The sequence below is a fragment of the Antechinus flavipes genome, chromosome 1, assembly GCF_016432865.1.
Source record: "Antechinus flavipes isolate AdamAnt ecotype Samford, QLD, Australia chromosome 1, AdamAnt_v2, whole genome shotgun sequence".
Lineage (NCBI taxonomy): Eukaryota > Metazoa > Chordata > Mammalia > Dasyuromorphia > Dasyuridae > Antechinus > Antechinus flavipes.
The window spans coordinates 197,250,996-197,273,050 of NC_067398.1; positions in this window are offsets into that span (position 1 = coordinate 197,250,996).

A 22,055-nucleotide genomic window follows, 5' to 3' on the forward strand; every position below is an offset into this window, starting at 1 on the left:
GGATAAAGGATAATATAATAAAGATGACTTTAGATAGAACCAATTGACGCAAAAATTTAGAAATGTATCATTTTTCTTTCTCACAGATATTGGAGTCACCACTCTGTTCAACACAGATAGACAATACTTTGGACTACTTAAAAAGAGAATTTTAGATATCTTTACACAATTAAATATCTGCCTTATGAAATAGTTAACTTCCTTCATTAGCAAAGAAATGATGAAACATGAGATTTGTCCAAAAGAACCTTCCTTCAACATAACTAGTTTCAAATCTGAAATATAAGCTGAATTTTAAAAAGGTTTTTAAAGTCCCCTCAGAAGTACATTGAAAATCAATCTCACCAAAGGACTAAAAATATCTCAGCTTTGAACTTTGTGTTTTTTATTTTTATTGACTTGGAAGCATGTTCATTGATCTAGCAAGAGCAATTTGCCCTTCAAGCAACAAGAGAGGTTTAATCAAGAGTTAGGAGAAGGGCATTTTAGGGATTAATAGCATCATTTCTTAAAAGAAAACTAAAGAGAAGAGCAAATGTATAGACTCCTTGAAAAGATATAGCAAGATGTTCTCAGAAAGAGAGAGAGAATCCCATCAGCCAATAAGCCCTTATTTCATACTAAAGGACCCTAGGCCATTTTCAGGTATGAGATAAGTAATAACATTTTATTTGAGAGCTTTCATGGAAAGATGCATCATATCAACTCATGATACTAACAAGCAATGTGAAATAAAAATAGAATTAGCAGCAGGTGCTTAGCAGCATAAAATAACAGATTTGAATAAAACAACATCTTATCAAAGTTTATATCCTTCTACAATATTTTGAACAAGGATGTGTCTAAGTTCTAGTTAAATAACTGTTGTATTGAAAACTTTCTTCCTTGGTGATTCTCTTTAAATAGTTCACTCACAATTTATGCCTCTAATCTTATTCTGTCTTTTGGGATCTGGAGTCACAACTTTCTACTACATATCTCTATTTGCCACTAGCTCCCATTGGCTCCTCAAGTTCAACTCCCAAATTTAAAAAACTTTCCTCCTAAGCCTGTCCTTCTTCCTGAATTCCTCATCTCTATCAAAATGACACCATTATCCTAGTTATTCATGCTTAGAAACTCATTTATTTTTGCCTCCTCTTTTTTTTTAATCACACCACATATTCAATTAGTCATCTAGCCCTTTAAATTATATCTTTACAATATCTCTAGAATCTACTATTCATTACTAGTCTCCAACCACCACCCCTAGTTGACATCACAATTATCTTTCACCTGAAATATAGTAATCAACTTTTAAAAGTTTATTAGTCTACTGTCATATGAATTTTCCTAATGCATAACTCTGTTTACTTCACTCCACTATCCCTTCTCCAATACTTGAAAAGCTTGACTTCTCAAAATTTTCGCTTAGACTATTTCTCCTTATCCAGACTTTTCATGTACCCTATTCTTCCATTAATTAGATAATTTATTGCTTCTTAAATATAGCCTATGTCTCCACATATCTTTACTCACATTAATTGCTATATCATTCTCTCCCCATTGATTTCTACTTATTGACATTCTATCCAATCCATTATTTAAGACACACCTGAATCCTACCAACTACACGAATTTCTTGATTCTCATCAACCCACCTCCCCCCCAGCTTAGATATTTCCTTCATATAATCTGAGAATACTTTGTACTCTTATGAATTTGTCATATCTGATTTGTTTTATATTTTTCTGTATATGTGAATTCTCCTTCTATCAGATTAAGAGCTCTTTGACAGCAGAAACCATATTTTATTAGCTTTTTAAAGCACCTCAGTCTCCCACATAGTGCAGTAGATATGGCACTTACTTAATAAATGCATGCAGAAAGAATGAATAAATGAATGAACAATGCCCCATGTCACAAGATAGGGTACATTCTATTTTTTTTGACAATTCAAACTATGGGAAAGTTATTTTTTATGTAGAGTAAAGATATGCTTCACTGTAACTTCCAGCTATTAGACTTCCCCCACTTCTTCTTGGAATAAAATCTGACAATGTTCTTATTAGTTTAAAGAAAGTCTTAAATTATAAGAACCAGACTTTAGGAAATGATTCAGTAGTTCATATGAATAACTAAAATTCAATCAGAAAACCAGTCCGAATTTCATGCTGTTCTTTCTTTTTCTTTTCTTTTCATTTTTTTTGGACTTCCCATGCATCATTAATTATTTTTGTTCCTCTTTTGGAGTGGGATACAATGAGACCCAACAGGAAGACAATCATTAAAGATGTAGAAAAGACATAACAGACTAAGAACTATATGTGAGCATATGAGAATGGCCTGCTCTCTATAGATTAAGTGCAAAATAAGTAGTATCTCGAAGTGAAATGTTTTGAAAAGGCTAATTAGGAGTTTTATTTTTTTTGCTGAAAATTGATTGATAGGGCAAGATCATATCATCTTACTGTTTCCTTGTATTTATTGAATATAAAACTAAGCATATTCATTTTTATGTGATAAACCTTTAATTTATTTATCATAACCATAAAGAATGTTGGTCATTATTAAAGAAAAAAGCATATTCATTTTTTTAAAAATTATTCTTTTTGAGTGGAGCCAAGATGGAGAATAAAGGCAGGGATTCAGTTGAGCTTTCCTCCAAAACCTCCAAATATCTTTAAATAATGACTCTAAACAAATTCTAGAGCAGCACAACCCACAAAAAGATGGAATGAAACAGTTTTCCAGTCCAAAACAACTTAGAAAGTTAGCAGGAAAGAGCTATTGCAACAAGGTAAGAGAAGAATATGGGCCATCAAAGGCCCCATGAGCACAGACTAATACCCAACAAAGAGGAGCAGTCCTTGAATATCCAAATCAGGGACAAAAAAGGTGATTTCCAGGTCTCGCAGTTCACTGATGGTGAAGAGATCTGACAATGGGAAAAAGAGATTTCCAAGGTTCCTATTGCCAAAACCAAGGGCAGGACTCTGTTGTATTGCCAATATTTGAATTTGGGTCATAGTCCTGAATCTTAATATAAGATTTAGTAGCTTCTACACTAAAAGATGAGAGAGTTTGGAAAATAATACTCTAGAGGGCAAAAGAACTAGGATTACAAGCAAGAATCACTTACCTAGAAAAACTGAATATAATCTTTCATTGAGGGGAAAAATGAATATTCAGTGAAATAAAGGACTTTCAAACGTTCCTGATGAAAAGATGAGAGCTGAATAGAAAAAAAGTGACTTTCAAATTCAAGAGGCAGAAAAAACAAAACAAAAAAAAATCAACAAAAAGAGAGATTATAAGGGATTTAATAAGGTTAAACTATTTATATTCCCACATGAGAAAATGATATTTATAACTCCTAAAAACTTTTTCATTATTAGAACAGTTAGAAAGAATGAACATAGAGCAGAGATGTGAATTGAATTAGATCATATGATTATCTAAAAAATAAAAGTAAGGGATGAGAAAGAAGAATGCACTGGGAGAAAGGGAAAGGGAGAGGTAGAATGGGATAAATTATCTTACATTAAAAAGGCCTGAAAGAGATTTTACAGTGAAGAAGGAAATTCAGAAAGTAGGCAGGGGAGCATTTGAACCTTACTCTCATCAAAATTGGTTCCAAAAGGATATAATATTCACACTCAGTTGTGTGTAGAAATCTCTTAACATACAGGAAAGTAGGAAGCAAAAGGGATAAGAAAAGGGGGAGGAGTAGTGCTGATAGAAGGGAGAGCAGTTTGGGAAAGGTAAAAATAAAACACTTTTGAAAATGGACAGAGTAAAAGGAAAGAGTAGGATAAATAAGGGAAATGGGATGGAGGGAAATACATAGTTTATAATCTTTATAATGAAAAAAATTACAATGAGTTTCTTTGACAAAAACTTAATTTCTCAAATATATCGAAAGCTGAGTCAAATTTTTAGAAATAAGAGTCATTCCTCAAATAATAAATGTTCAGTTAATTTGAATAAGCTCTTTTCAGACAAAGTGATCAAAGCTGTTTATAGTTGTATGAAAAAAAAATGCTCTAAATTACTATTGATGAGAGCAATGCAAATTTAATCCTCTCTGAGCTACCACTGCATATCTGTCAAAATGGCTAATATGACAGAAAAAGAAAATAACAAGTGCTGGTAGGGATAAAATTAAAACACTAATGTGCTATTGGTGAAGTTGTATACTGATTCAACCTCTGGAGAACAATATGTTAACTATGCTTAAAGGGCTATAAAACTGTGCATACACTTTGACCAGGCAATATCACTACTAGGTCTATATTCCAAAGACATTTAAAAAAAGAAAAAGAACATATATACTTGCTCTTTTAGTGGTGGCAAGGAATTGGATATTGAGGTGATTTTCATCAACAGGAATAATTGCACAAGTTGTTATATATGATTGTGATGGGATACTATTGTGTTTTAAGAAATCATGAGCAAGATGCTCTCAGAAAACCTGGAAAATTTACTGATCTGATGCAAAATGAAATAAACAGAACCAAGAGAACATTGAACACAGTAACAGCAATATTGTATTGTGATCTACTATGAATAACAGCCATTCTTAGCAATACAATGATGAAAGACAATTTCATAGCATTTATGATGAAAGATGCTGTCCATCTCCTGATAAAGAATTAGTAGCCTGAATGCATATCAAAAATACTGTTGTTGTTGTTTTTTTTTTTACTTTACTTTCCTTGGTGTGTGTGTGTGTGTGTGTGTGTGTGTGTGTGTGTGTGTGTTCCTTTCACAGAATGACTTACATGGAAATGTGTTTTGCATAACTATACATATAAAATGTATGTCAAAATGCTTGCCTTCTCAATGAGGTCAGGAAGGGGAAAGAAGGAGAGACTTTGGAACTCAAAATCCAAAAAAAAAATTAAAATTGTTTTTATATGTAATTGGAAAAATAAAGTACAAAATAAGATTTTTAAAAATTTCTTGTTTTCCATTTTAAAAGAAAGAAGCAAATAAATTTTCTTTTGAAAGACACATTCAAATGTAAGCAGAAAGTATCAATTACATTTCACAGATGATTAAAACTGCTAACAGTTTTTTTCTCATTACCAGAAGAAATCAAATGAAGCCCTTTTGCCTCTAGGGTTTTAAACATTATTATAATTCATCTTAATAATGAACTCAAAATTAACTGAAAGAAGATAAAATGAGGGGAAAACCCTTTCACCATCAATAAACAGTTTATTCAATGAATAATGGAGAAAATAATGCCTTTGGGATACCTTTAAATAGACTGGCAAAATTATAAACATATAGGTAATCTCTAGAGTGTGGTGGCTACCAAAATCAAGTATATGAATATCTGAACATATACATGCAGAAATCAACACTTAACCCTCACTGCCTCAGCCCATTTATCAGAACCACATCTCTTCCTATGTGAAGAAAGAAAGAAAGGAAGGAAGGAAGAAAGAAAAAAAGGAAGGAAAGAACGGAAGGAAAGATGAAGTAAAATAATTTTTCAATTTGAGATAACTTAGATCATCTCCAGGAAAGGTTTGTCTCACTTAGGTAAAAGAGAAGGAAGGAAAGAAGGAAGGAAGGAAGGAAAAAGAGAAAAAGAGAGAGGGAATTTAAAAAAAGAAAGAACAACAGGGTACCCTGCTTTTTCATCTCTGCCCCAGCCTATCCACTCTTTGTCCTATAGGAACAAATACCATAGAAACTCCTGAACCTTTTCCCATCCATAATTTTCTTTACAGTTCTTTATCTCCCTTAACTTCTTCTGATTGGACATTAATTCCATCCCTTATTTATGCCCCTGTAGGAGGAAACCCATAGTGCCAGTCCACTCTAATCCTTAACTCTTTTTTTTCTGTTTCAATAACTTGTGTACCAGACTCCATGAGTCCTCTTCCATACCCCAAATCTCTTATACACAATTTCAAGAGGCACATAGTCATTCACATCTCTTGGATGAGAAGGGAGTCATCAAAAACAATAATTATCATTTGATGGAGGAATATCAGGACCTAACAACCTCCCTATCCTTAATCAAAACACCTGTCCAACTCACTGGATGTTATCATCTGTGTGCCCTAATTATCCCTGAACCTTGCCATCGGACCTGTAGCTGTGCCTATGAAACCAGTAGAGACTTCTATCATTGGTACTTCTAAACCTTCATATGTATTGTCTCTCCCCAATTTAAATGTATATTCCTTGAGATCAGGGGTATTTTTATGATCTTATTTGTATCACTAGAATTTAGACAGTGTTTGATGCATAATACATAATAAGAAATGCTTTTAAAAATTATTCACTTATAACTTCTTGATCTTCCTTCTTTTAGTGTCATGAATTTTAAAGATCCAGTAGATATATGATGGGAATTTAGGTCTAGGTAGCATATGTAAAACATGAATTTAAAAGAAATGGCATGAAATTTATTATAAAAGTATGTACATGGACTTCTAGGTCATATAGTCAATAATAGGGAAGACTAAAAAGCTTCTCTGATAATCACAACCTCTAAAATCATTCTAAAATAAAATAATTATGGCTATTTCTACAGTCTTGGACCCAGCTTCTTGGACCACAGCTTCTATGTACATCATAACCCCATATGGGGTCTTATAACTGAATTTGGGGATCATGAAATTAGGATTTATTATCAGTAAATGTTTGTTTTGTACAACTATTTTATATATCTATGTACTCAAGCTCACATAAAAATTCCTCAGGCAAAAAGGGGCTGCAAGTAGAAAAAGTTCAAAAAGTCCTGATCTAGGATACCAAAAACTCAATTGAGGTAAAAGTTTAGTGAGCTAATAAAATATTTCCTATCCACAAAACTGTGACAAGAGGCCTACATAGTTGACTTACCTGCTAGCAATAGAACTCTACATCACCATCCATTTTCCCTCTACCAACTTAATGCTGCTGAGATTCATATGGCAAAAATTAGTCAGGTCTTCCTAAGGCGAACTACATTAACAAAGAATGCTGCTATACAGTGGATCTAGAGACTGAGGAATATAGGAAACCGGAGGAGGATAAATGTGAAGTTCTGTGGCATGCCATTGAGCCAGAGAAAAGATGCTCAGCAACCAGCTAGTGTTAGTGATGTACCTCCAGAAATCAAATCAGGCAGAAGCCAAGGTTGGTGAACTGTTCATTGCCTGGTATAGAAGGAAGCTGACTGTTTGAGAACCAGTTCCCCAAGGAAACTTCCCTGGGGGTCTCAAGGATGGTGGACTAGAATATATTAGAGTGCAAAGTAACTTGAAAGTGAGCATTAATGGAAAATGAATTAAAAATAAAAGAGTGAAATTATCATGTGAAGACTGAGCATAAGGATATAAACAAACTGGGAAGCTATTAATAAGAAAAAGACTAAGGGCTTCAAGATCAGATAGGTAAGTTTAAAAGCACAACATTAATTATGAATAAATATTGTAAGGCAAAGGAAAACAAACCAACATCTGATGAGACAGAGGAATTTGTAAAGAGCATGAAACCAAGAAAAAAGAATCATGAAAACAAAATTTAGAGCCTGTGCAGCAAAAATAATTGGCAAAAAAGGAAAAACTTGAATCCATGAGTTCTCTCAAAAAACAACAACAATAAAGAAGTAATAACTGATTAGGAATGAAAATACATAGGAAAACAGACCCAAGATTGTAGAGAAAAACAAAAAAGTTGCCTGATCTTTCCACAGTTTCTCTCATAAACAACATTAAATCAAATATCTAAACTGATTTGGAGTTGACAGAATCTACAAAAAAATGGAATAAAACAATTTTTCAATTTAAGATAACTTAGATCATCTCCAGGAAAGGTTTGTCTCATTTAAGTAAAAGAGAAGCACAAACCAGAGAAGATGGTATCCTAACAAGCAAGAGGGAGTTTTTTACTACAGTGCAGATTAGCAACTAAGGCCATTCGGTCCTGACTCAGTAGGCCAGTGATGTAACAGGCCATCTGTAAGGACCAGCCCAAGTAGAGAAGGCAAAGGGCCAGCCCTGGAACTCCAGTGCAACATGAATAAATAGGCTTGGCCATCCCAGAACAGTAAACAAACCACCAGCACCTGAGGCTTCAGAGCAGAAAGTCTGTGACTAGGCCTTTAGTCTCCAACACAGAAGACTGAGACAGTGCCCCTTGTGCCTGAAAAGCAGAATTCAACTCACATAATAGGCTAAAAATGAGGGGAAAAAAACAGAAAAGAACTCTTACCACAGAAATCTACTATGGTGACAGAAAAGATAAAAATGCAAACTCTAAAGAGAACAACAATATCAAATTTGCTCACATGCAAAGCCTCAAAGGGTAATATGATTTGGTCTCAAGGCCAAAAAGCTATCTTGGAAGAGATCAAAAAAAGTATTTTAAAAACCAAATAAGAGAGGTAGAAGAAAAGGAATTGGGAAAAGAAATTAGAGATATGCAAGAAAGAGAAAAGGAAGGAAAAAAATTGACTGGAAAAAAATTTTTCTTAAAAATGTACAATTGCTCAAATGGGGGAAAAATCCACTAAAGAAAACAATTCTTTTAAAAGTAGATTTGGCCCAATGGAAAAGGAGGTACAAAAGCTAACTGAAGAAAATAATTCCTTAAGAATTAGAATTAGGGGGTCAGCTAGGTGGCTCAATGGATAGAGCACCAGCCTTGAAGTCAGGAGGGCCTGAGTTCAAATCTGATCTCAGACACTTAACACTTCCTTGCTGTGTGATGCTGGGCAAGTCACTTAACCCCAATTGCCTCTGCAAAAAAAAAAAAAAAATTAGAATTAGGCAAGTGAAAGCTTGAAACAATTCAGATATCAAAGAGCCACAATCAGTATTACACAGGACTTAGCAGCATCTACATCAAAAAATCAGAGGGCTTGGAATATGATACTCTGCAAGGCAAGGAAGCTTGGATTACGACAAAGAATCAACTATACAGCAAAATTGAGCATAATTTTTCAACTAAAAATAGACATTTATTGCAATAGGGGACTTTCAATCACTTTTGATGAAAAGATCAGGCAGAATGGAAAATTTGATTTTTAAATACAAGACTTAAGAAAAACATAAAAATGTAAATAGGAAAAAATAAATTTTATTCAATAAAGTTGAACTTTTTACATTCATACATGGGAAGACAATACTTGTAACTCTTGAGAATCACATCACTATTAGGACAATTAGAAGGAATATATATATATATATATATATATATATATGTAGACAGAGAATATGGGTATATATTTGATATGATGCTATAAATAAATTAAGGAGTGGGGGGAAAGGATTATAATGGGTAAAGAAGAAAGGATAAGGCAGAATAGGACCAATAACATCATATAAAGAAGCACAAAAAAAACATGCTATAGTAAAGGGGAAGAAGCCGGGATTGAGCAGTTTGAACCTAACTCTCATCAGATTTGGCTCAAAGAGGGAAAGCTATATATTCAGTATAGAGATTTATCTTATCTTATAGGGAAGTAGAAGGGAAAAAGAAAAGGGGAAAGAAAAGAGTAGTGGCTGAAAAAAGGGATGTCAAAAGTTGAAGGGAAAGGGAATAAAAAAGAGGAGGACCAATGGAAGGGAAAGCAGATTAAGGGAGGCTGTGGTGAGAAGCAAAACACTGATGAGGACTAACAGAGTGAAAAGAGAGAGAGAAGTAGGAACTGGGGTACAAATAGGATGGAGAGTTGGGAATGTGAATGGGATGAATTCTCCCATAAAAGGGAAATGGATAACAAAGTGGATTAAAATAAAAATTCTACAATATATTGTTTACAAGAAACACATTTGAAACCAAAAAGGCTAGAGTAGAATCTATTTTGCTTCAGCTAAAGTAAGAAAAGAAAAAAAAGACAGGGGCAACAATCCTGACCTGGGATAAAACAAAAGCAAAAATAAGTCTAAATTAAAGTGTCATAGACAATAAAATAATATGAATACTAAACATGTATGTACCAACCAGTATAGCCCCCAGATAAGTGGAGAAGTTAAATGAGTTACAGGAAGAAATAGACAACAAAACTATACTACTGGAGGAATTCAACCTCTTCCTCTCAGCACCAGATAAATCTAATCAAAAAAATAAACAAGGAAGAAGTTAAAGAGATGTATGGAATTTTAGAAAAGTTAGATATAATCAATCCCTAGAGAAAGCTGAATGAGGATAGAAAGGAATGAACCTTTTCTTAGTTACACATAGCAACTACATTAAAATTGGCCATATATTAAAGCAAAAAAACCCCTCATAATCAAATACAGAGATATTAAATTTTCCTTTTCAGATGATGATGCAATAAAAATTATATGTAATAAAGGACCATGGAAAGATAAAGTAAAACTAATTGGAAATAAATTAATCTAATCCTAAAGAATGAGTAGATCAGACAAATTTCCCTAATGAATATAATGAATGCAAAAAATTTTAAATAAAATATTTATTAGCAAAAATATTATAGCAATTTCTCACCAGGATAATACATTATAATTATGTGAGATTTATACAAGAAATGCAAGGTGAGTTTAATATTAGGAAAACTATCAGCACAATTGACTATATCAACATGTCTTCATGGTTTTTATTTGTTTTTTTCTTTCTCATGGTTTTCCCCTATTGTTCTGATTTTTCTTTCACATCATTTCTTTCACATCACATTCACATTCACATCACACATTTGCATTTCACATCATTCATTCACATCATTCACATCATTTCTTTCACATCTTTCACAACTAATGTGGAAATATATTTAACATGACTTTACATGTAGAGTCTATATCAGATTGCTTGCCCTCTTGCAGAGGACAAGAGAAGGGAAGAGAAAGAAATTCAAAATATCAAGAAAAAAAGCATGTTGAAAACTTAAAATTAATTCATTAATTTTGAAGATTGATTAACTCCTTATGAAAATAAGAAAATTCTAAGTTTATCTTAATACAGAATTTGTCTTTTAGGTAGAACTGCATTAGAATTACTTCAGACTTTAGTTATTGATCTCTCCCACTACACAAATATTGAAGTTCAACGTGATCAAAGTTTGACTAGGTAATTTGGTTGTTTGGATGAATATAGCTGTGAGTGCTAATGGTCAGGTGGTAAAATGGAGGCACTATTATATCATGAAAGGAACTCTGTTTATTTTATTCAGCGTCAATTCATGCAAGTCTTTCTAGACTTTTCTAATATCAGCCTGCTCATCATGTCTTATATTAATATTCCATTATATTCATATACACAAATTATTCAACCATTTCCTAACTGATGGGCATCCACTCAATTTCCAATTCTTTGCTACCACAAAAAGAGCTGATTCAAAAATTTTGCACCTGTGGTTCCTTTTGCCTCTTTTATGATCTCTTTGGCTTACAGAGCCAGTAGTGAGACTGCTGGATCAAAGGGCTATGCATAATTTCATAGCTCTTTGGGCATATTTCCAAATAGCTCTACAGAATAGCTCAATCAGTTCAAAACTTCACAATTTTGCAATTTATTAGTATCTTAATTTTCCCACATTCCTGCCAATATTTACCATTATCTTCTTTCTGTCATCTTAGCCAATCTGATAGGTGAGAGGTGGTACTTCAGAATTTTTCTAATTTGCATTTCTCTAATCAAAAGTGATTTAGAGTATTTTTACATGATTATAGATTGCTTTAATTTCTTCATCTGCAAATTGTCTTTGGAACTCAAAATCTTACACAAATGAATGTTGAAAACTATTTTTACATGTAATGGAAAAAAATGATGTTATGTTGAAAAATATGAAAGAAAATTTAAAAATAAAAAGAATAAAAATACATGAAAATTAAGGATTACCTGAAAGAGAAGCAAAGAGTATAAAAAGAAATGAAAAAGCTTTGCTATATATGAGCAAAATGTATTGACTTCAAAGATAAAATGCCCATAATTATATAATTTAAGTGACTCAGAGGAACATGACAAGTCAAAATATCTAGACACTATAATTCAAGAAACAATATGAGAAAAAACTCACAAACTTCCAATCACACAAAACAAAGTATTAATTGAAATAATACATTGAGCACCTCCAGTTAAAACCCAGGCATAAAACTCCAAGAGATATAGCAATTAAATTTAACAATTCTATTGATAACACATTCTGCAAATAACCAGAAAAAAGACCTTCAAATATAAAAAAAAGGAAAATCAAGTTGCACAAAACTAATATGTACTTTGAAACAAAGAGTCCTGAACTAATTCAATATGAAACCCAAGATGATATGTTTAAAAATTGGTGAAATAAAGATAGTCAACTTTAAAAAAAGAGCTTTTTGAAATTTTACTGGAAAGAAAATGAAACCTGAAGAAATTATTTCCTTCATAAACAGCCAAAATTACAGCAATACAAGAGCAGACAACAATACAATGACCGAAAACAACAATGGAGAGACATTTGCCTTGGTCATTGTATTTTTGCCTTTTTTAAAGGAAGGAAGGAATAATATAGAGCAGAAAATATGTTGTAGCTTAATCAAGTCAAAGGTTAATAATACAAGCTTTCTCATTGTTTCTTTAGACAGTCTACAGTAAAAAAAAAAAAAAAAAAGACTTGGAATAAAAAAGGGCAAGTGGGAAAGAGGGAAAAATTGCCATTGGTGGAAAGGAGTATCACATTGTTCCTATGGGAAAAGACATATATTCTATAAAAGGACATTAGGATCTTACAATGAGTATCATCTTCAGAGATCTACTTTTAGAAGCCTGACTTCCAGGAATCCAAATGTTACACAACAAAATTGCTTGAAAAAATTTGAGAACCATCTGGGGGATGGTAAAATACAAATTTTGTATATTTCACTTTTGCTTCATTTTACCTGTAAGGCAAAGAGGAGAAGACATATATCTTTGTGCTCTGTTAAATTATAAAGACCAGCTTTGAGATGTAAGATGAGATCAAGTGGAATGAATATAAGCAGTCCTCAAATATAATAAATTAAGAATAAAGTTGTCTACCCAGCACTTCTAACAGAACTCACTTAGTTTCAAAGAATTGCTAACCACTGTAAACAACATCTAACAGTATTTGGAAGATCCAAAAACACATGACGAAAACATAGACCAAAGATATGAAATGGAATAATTACTTTAATGATGCAGAAAATGAAGCAGAGGCTCACCAGAATGCTTCTAAAGGAGAATAATTGAAAAAGTCCTGAGGACATAGATGGGGATATAGAGACCACAACAGAACAGCATACAATGGATTACTTGCTATATAGGGGAGATGGAAGGGGAAAGCAGGGAGAAAAACTTGGACCAAGATTGTTGAAAACTATCTTTGTATGTATTCTGAAAATTAAAAACTATAATTAAAAAATTAAAATTAAAAAAAAATTAATTAGGAAAAAAAAAAAAACTGAGATGAGTGCAGAAAGGATTCTGGGAAGATGATGAAATAGGACAGAAACTACCAGGCTCTCCAAGTTTCTCCTACAAACAAAATGAAATATCACCTCAAAGTGACCTTCAAGTGGCAGAAATAATTAAATTGTAGTAAAGCAGTTTTCCCTAATTTCAAAGCAATTTGAAAAAACCTTAGAGTGGACAAAGTATAACTTCTCCAGGCAGTTTCTGTTAAATAAACAAATAAGAAGCCCTGAAATTATTTGGGTCTGGTCCCAGCCTCTGCTTCAGGAACTTTCACCCTATAGAAAATGTAGGAGTCTGATGGCTGAGCAGGGGAAGATTGAAAGACTTTCCACTATCACAAGATTCCAGGACACACCTGGTGAGTTCAGTAGCAGAGGTAGAGACCCTGCTGGCTGTTGGCCTTTATAGGAGAGCTGAGTCACTGATATCAGTTCCACAGCAGAGGGATGAGCTAAAGTTTGCAGCCACTGGAGACTGAAGGGAGCAAAAGCAATCATTTTGACAGTGTGGCTGAGAGTTCTGGCTTTGATTTAAGAATGGAAAGGAGTGCCTGAGGTTGGACTCCCTAGGGCTCAGAGAACAGTAAGAAAAAGCTGAAACCTGAGGCATCCTTCCCCACGCCTTAGGACTAAAACCTGACTATAATAATAATAATCTTCTGCTGCTAATAATAAGAAAAAGAAGAAAGCAAAGGAGAAAGAACCCAACCACCTATAGTTACTATGGAGATAAAGAAGGTCTGGATCATAGTCAGAAGATAGTAAAGTTTTCAAAAAGTCACTCTTATTTTAAAGAAAAATATCAAATGGTCAGAAATCCAGAAAGTGTTCTTTCTTATAAGAGTTTAAGAGGATTATAAAAATCAGATAAGAGAAATTCAAGAAAAATGAGGGGGAAAATAAGAGCAATCTAAGAAAATTATGAAAAGAAAGTCAATCAACTGGAAAAAGAGATCCAAAAGCTTTTTTTTGGAGACAACAGGGGTTAAGTGATTTGACCAGGATAACACAACTCATAAGTACCCAAGCCTGAATTTGACTCCAGGGCCAGTGCTCCATCCTCTGTACCACCTAGCTTTTCTGAAAATATAAAAACTTAAAGAACAAAATAACTTCTTAAAACTATAACTGGGCAAGAGGAAAATATGATATTTTAAGACACTAAGGAGTAATAAAACAAAATTTAAAGAATAAAAAAAATAGAAGAGAATGTGAAATATCTTCTTTGAAAAACAACTGACTTAGAAAATAGATTGAAGAAAAACAGTACAAGAATTGTTGGACTACCTGAAAGTTGTGATTTTTAAAAAGAGCCTAGATATAATATTACAAGAAATTATTTAGGAAAATTTCCCTACAGTTTCTCTAATAATATTATAAAATAGAAATAGAAAAAAATACATTATCACCTGAAAAAGATGCCAAGATGAAAATTCACAGAAACATGCTAGATAAGTTTCAAATCCCCAGGCTAAGGAGAAAATACTATAAGCAACAAGGGAAAAAAAAAAAATTTAAATACTTTGGAACTACAGTCAAAATTTAGTAATTTCTACATGAACACACCAAGGGACATAGAACAATACACTTCAAAGAGCAAATGAACTGGGTTTGCAACCTAGGATTATTCAGCCAAATTGAATAGAATCCTGAATGAAAAAAAAATTTAACATTTAAAGAATTAAAAAACTTTCAGGTGACACAATGATCAAAACTCAATGAAAAAATGTGACAAAAGAGATCCAAGGAGAAAAATAAGGTAAACATTAAAGACCAATTATAAAGGACTCACTGTTAAATTCTTAAGTGAGAAAATATTATCTGTATTCTTTAAGAATGTTATCATTACTTGAATAGTTTGAAAGAGAATATATAGATAGAAGCTCTAGAGTTAAGTATAGTGGGAGGATTCTAAAAAAAAAATGAAATTAAGTGGGAAAAGGTAAAATAGAGTAAATATCTCATACAAATGAGGCATGGATGGAATAACTATTGTAGTAGAAATAGGTGGAGTGATATACTGGTAGTACTGAAACCTTATTCTTTCCAGAATTGGTTAAAGAGGGAATAACATACATTTAGAAGGTTATAAGAGTTTTCTAAATATATAAAAAAAAAAATAGAAGGGTGAGGAGAGAATAAGCAAAGGACTTGGTGAAAGGTATGTAGAACACAAAATAGGAACAGAGAGAATAAGGGAGGGATTCTAAAAAAGGGTACTGATTAGAGAACTAGTGGTCAGAAGTAAATCAGTCATGTTATTAGGGATAGGGTTTTTTTAAAAAAGAGGGTAAGAAGGAAAAAGGATGGAAGTCATAATTATAACTATTAACATGAATGGGATGAACTCACACCAAAAGCAGTATCCTGAGAAATTTTCGTATTTCTAAGTATTTATATTAATAAAATAGAAAAAGAGCAAACTAATGAATTGTTTTGAGTTTCAAATTCTTTCACTTCCTTCTTCCTTATCATTCCTCCGCCCTGAAATGGTAAATGATTAAATATAGGTTTGCATGCTCAATTAGGTAAAACGTGTCCATATTAGTCATTTTGAACAAGGAGACTCAAATAAAAGAAAAAAATGAAAGAAAGTGAAATATAGCATGCTAATGGCAATACAACGATCCAAAACAACTCTGAAGGACTTGTGATAAAAAATGGTATCCATCTCCAAAGATAGAACTAATCATATCTGAATATAGATTGAACCATACTTATTTTTAACTTTATTTTTCTTGAGGGTTTGGGGGATATTTTGGTGGGGAGAATTTATGTTTTCTTTCACAACATGACTTTTATGGAAATGTTTTATATAACTTCACATCTGCTTTCTCCATGAGGGGGGTGTGATGAGAAAGGAGAAAGGGGGAGAAGTTGGAACTCAAAGTTTTAAAAACAAATATTAGAAATTGTTTTATATGTAATTGGGGAGGGATAAACTATCCCCCAGTGCTCCCATGCTTGCTTTCAATAAGGATGAAAATGTCATCCAAGTCAGCTACCAAACTGGTGCCAAATTATTAAACTTGAAAAGGCTCAATGTCAAATGCTGAAGGGGATGTGAAAAAAACAGATATACTAATGCATGACATTCTCTGGAATTAGAGCCAAGAAGAATAGCTGATGGAAAATGAAGTTACTAGAATCTATATGTACAAAAATATTTATAGCAGTTCTTTTCTCAAGAATTGGAAAATGAAGAGATGCCCATCAACTGTGGAATAGCTGAATAAATTGTGATATGTGATTATGATGGAGTACTACTGTGCTATAAGAAATAATGAATGGAATGCTCTCAGAAAAACCTGAAAAAACTTCCATGAGTTGATACATGGAAGAGCATGCATGAACAACATGACTTATGGAAATGTTTTTCATAACTTGGCATGTACTTTCTCAATAAAGGGGATGAAGTTAGGAAAAATGAAAGGAGAGAACTTGCAGCTCAAAGTTTAAAAAACAAATGTTAAAATTGTTTTACATGTAACTGGGGGAAAATAAAATATTAAATAACTCAGACTTCTGAAAATAGAGTTACCAGGAAGATTATGAGCCCTCTATACAAGAAAGCTTTGACAGATTATTGATCCCCTCTCCAGCCCTCAAATTAATTTCTTTGGTAGAGTATTATCAAAAGACACAGTGCAGCAAAGCTGTTGTTTCAATTAGAACAAGCCTCTGGCTTTTGAATTTTAACAGGATGGGTTGGAGAGGTGGTTATAGAATTGAATTCTGTTGTAAACTTATGGATATATGCAGCATGATGGCTTGTGAGTTGGGGATGTTAACTGAATGCTTTGGGAATTAGGTTTCTCTTTTATAAGTTCATCAGGTTGTTTGTTATCTCTGAAAGATTCTTAATGTCTTAGACCATGAAGATATCTGAAATTGCTTTATGTCTTACACATTATTCCTTCTTTGGAGAGGTTTGAAAGTTCATGACAATTGAAGAAAGTATCTCATCTTCCTTGTGATTGGTCATTATTATATGTGTATCTTTTCCTTTGTATCATCTACTTGTAGTGGATTTTTTTTTCCATTTTAGTATTTATAACCACAGTGTCTAGCCACAGTCTAGCATACATGTGCTTAATGCAGGTTTTTTGACTAATTGATGTTGATTTGTGGAATGGATGAGTTGATGTGACTTAGATTGAAATAGTTCTCATTAATAGTATTTTTTTAAAATTGAACAGGCAAAGAAGAGCAAAACCAACCATAGAAACTTACTTAAAGTATAGGGAAGACCACAGTTTATCTTCAGAAGAGGACCATGAAGTAAGAAAAAAAGTCCCTTTTACCCCAAAGAGAATGTTAAATGGCTACCTGCCCAGAAATAATTTATAGAAGTTTTACAAAAATTAATTAATTTTATATATATATATATATATATATATATATATATATATATATATATACCTGGAATATACCTGGAATATGTATACCAACATACCTGGAATATACATACATACATATACATATGTATGTATGTATGTATGTATATTCCAGGTATGTTGGGGTATGTGTGTGTGTGTATATATATATATATATATATATATGTATGACTATGTGTGTATATGTATGTATATGTATACATAAGCAAATCTGTGCTTAACTGTAGCCCAAATCAATTACAAAGGACCCGTGAAAGAATAAACTGTTTACATCCAGAGAAACAATTGATAAACAAAAATATGTATGATATATTTCTATATAGATTCACTTATTTGTATGTAATGATAGCCTTTTTTAGGGCAGGGAGGGAAGAAGAAAAAAAAATGAGTAGCAGAGAACAAAAGAAAACTTAGAAGAAAGTAAAACAAAACAGGATAGCTTTGAAAATGATCTGTACTATTTATTCTATAATTTTTCAAAAAAAGTAAACAATGTGAAATTCATAGTTTTATTTTGAATCTTTTTTTAATGTTGTGCTGCATAAATAAAAGTATTCCTTTTTTATCTTCTCATATTTAAGTTCAAGGTATATAAATTATATAATTTTTATAATTTTATTATAAACATATTTATATAAATATACAATAAATGATAAATATATAAATGTATTATAAATAAATATAAAATTATAAAATAAAACATGTATAAAATTAAATTTTAAAAATGAGTCACCATAAAAAAATTAAAATTGAGGATTTTGATTATTTTACCATCTTGGATAGTAGAATACATGTGGCTATTGTTATCTAGTCTTTCTATGAGAGGTATTAGAAAAGAATATCTATATAGTTTCTTGGAAGTTTTGGCTTTGGAAGACTGACAAAACTACCCACACTCAAACTTGAAGTGAACTTGAATTTCCTAAAAATATTGCTAATTTCAGCAAAACAATGGATATTCTAGCCCTGGTTTATCCAGATCCGTCAAGTTAGTGATAATATTGGTTTTTTTTTCCTTTTTTTTTTTTTTAATTATAGCTTTTTATTTACAAGTTATTTGCATGGGTAATTTTACAGCACTGACAATTGCCAAATCTTTTGTTCCAATTTCTGCACTCCTTCCCCCCATTCCCTCCCCTAGATGGCAGGTTGACCAATACATGTTAAATATGTTAAAGTATAAATTAAATACAATATAAGTATACATGTCCAAACAGTTATTTTGTAATACAAAAAGAATCGAACTTTGAAATAGTGTACAATTAGCCTGTGAAGGAAATCCAAAATGCAGGTGGACAAAAATAGAGGGATTGGGATTTCTATGTAATGGTTCATATTCATTTCCCAAAGTTCTTTCCCTGGATGTAGCTGGTTCAATTCATTACTGCTCTATTGGAACTGATTTGGTTCATCTCATTGTTGAAGATGGCCACGTCCACCAGAACACATCCTCATATAGTATCGTTGTTGAGGTATATAATGATCTCTTGGTTCTGCTTATCTCACTCAGCATCAATTCATGTAAGTCTCCCCAGGCTTTTCTGAAATCCTCCTGCTGGTCATTTCTTACCAAACAATAATATTCCATAACATTCACATACCACAATTTATTCAGCCATTCTCCAGCTGATGGGCATCCATCAGTTTCCAGTTTCTGGCTAGTGATAATATTGTTATCCAGAATAGGCACCATATAGTCAGACTTAGGTGGACAACGCTATAGGTTTAGTAAGAATTATGACTCTCCCATATGATAAAACATAGGTTTAAGAGTAGATAAATCAACAAGTCAGGAAAGTTAGGACATCATGCCCCAGAATAAGCTGGGAGTAATACATGTAGAAGTCAAAGTTACTCTTGTACTGTGTGCCTTGAATATTATTGTAAGTATTCATAGATGCATGTACTCTTCAAATAAGCTTCTGTTTATTGGATTTTTAAATTATGCCTTTTGTATTGATATCATACTTATTCTTTAATTTCTCTTGTTATAAATATTATTTAGTCTGTTATTTGATCTATCATGTAGGTCTACATTTTATTTCTCACTTATTTACTTTTATTATGAATATACACTATGCTACTCTGAAAATGTCTGCTTGACACCAGCCCTGAAGTCAGGAGAACCTGAGTTCAAATCTGGTCTCAGACACTTAACACTTCCTAGTGTGTGACCCTGGGCAAGTCACTTAACCCAATTGCCCCAACAAAAGAAAATGTCTGCTTGAAATTTCCTGCCCGTAGTGTGAATTTAATTTTAGAAGCAAACTGGTATTTTTCTCCATTGTACTACATCTCTTACATATATGGTCACTTAAAAAAAAATTCTGCACATGTTTTTCTGAGACAACTTTCTAGGATGTTAGTTAATAAATTTTTATTCTGGAGCCATTTTTACAAGTACAGGTACCAGGCCTGTTGAAACTGATTTTGCAAGGATTACAAAATTTTCAACTCAGAAGAAGAACGTAACAAGTCCCAAAAAATGTTTGGCTGATCACAAAATTCACAGGATTCCTAATTTGGAAATAAAGAAAACCAAGATCAGCTCTTAGACCAGATGATGTGGTAGTGATGGAAGTTTTCACAAAGGGAAATGGCAATAGTTTGGAGGACTTTCAAGGAGATTTGAGAGAGAATTAGGGAAAGGTGGCAGTAGTCCCTTGGCAGCAGTGCAGTAGGAGCAGTGATTGGTTGTGTCACACATTAAACTCTCTTTTTTAAGATATAGGTTCACAGAAAGTGTGGATTCAAATAGCAGTTTAATTGTAGTGAAGCATACAGGGAGGCTATACATACACACACAGAGTAGAGACAGACAGACAAACACAGAGATAGAAGGACAGCCAGAGACAAAGATGGAGAGACAGAGACAGAGAAACAGAGACAGACAGACAGGGAGAGACAGAGAGACAGACAGAGAAAGAGAGACAAAGAGATGGAGGTAGAATGAGAGAGAGAGAGAGAGAGAGAGAGAGAAAGAGAGAGAGAGGAAGGAAGGAAGGAAGGAAGGAAGGAAGGAAGGAAGGAAGGAAGGAAGGAAGGAAGGAAGGAAGGAAGGAAGGAAGGAAGGAAGGAAGGAAGGAAGGAAGGAAGAGAGAGATACAGATACATACACATATACATATATACATATCTACATATATAGTAAAGAGTAACTCACAATTCTTGGAACTTTTGTCCTGGAAGTTCTTTCTTAAGTCCATAGCTAGCATTCTTCAAAGCACAATAAGTCAAGCACCTCAAAATCAGCTCCCTCTTTGGGTAAATTATCTTTTTGTATGTATTTGTCCTTAATTTGTCAATTTAACCTTCATGTGTTTCCTCCTACTGTTCCAGTGCCTCAGGTCCCAGCTAGATGCACTTTCTCTGAAATGTCTCTCTTTTTCCCAAGACATGGGCAGTGTAAAAGAAAAGATAGTGGTAAGTCAAACAAGCAAGCACTGTGAATGTTTTTACTTAATTTTACATATGCGAGAACTAGGACATAGGGTAGAAATTATTTGTCCATAGCTAGTAAGTGTCAAAAGCAAGGATTCTAAGAACCATCTCTTTCCACTGTTTATAATGGAAACTCAAAGTGCATAGCCCCATAGAACCAAGGTCTTGTTTTTACAGAATGGTAATTTTGAACCCTTTTCGTAAAGAATGATAGTAAAGGAATTGACTGAATCAGAAACTAGAACACCAGAATCCAAATACTTTCTCTGCTACTCTCTTGCTGTGGTTCCCATAGCAGGGAAGTCACTTAGGCAAGGAAGAATTTAGGCAAGTCACTTCATCTGTCTCATCCTAATTTTGCATATCAGTAAAATAAGGGAGATGGATTACAAGATCTCAAAGCTGAATTTCACATCTAAAACCCATGATAGCTAATGTTCTTCTACTACCTACTATTTTCCAGACATTTTACTAGGCATTTTATAATTATTATCTCATCTGATCCTTACGGTTTTCAGATGAGAAAACGGGTAAACAAAGGCTAAATAACTTATCTAGGTTCACAATGTTACTAAGTCTCTGAGGTTGGATTAAATTCAGGTTTTCCTGACTTTAAGCCCAGCCTCTCCCTTCTCTCTGAACCACCTACTTGTCCCAATAATGTACAACCCTTGTTGAAACACCAAAGCATAACTATTAAAATTTCTTTAGATTAGGGTAATGATTCTAACTAGTTAATATTTATAAAGCTCTTTTAGAGTTTGAAAATACTATCATTTGATTCTTATGAGTATGATAATTGTATTATAAGATATAAGTAAAAATCAGTTTCACTATTCTTCCTGTCAAACTGAGA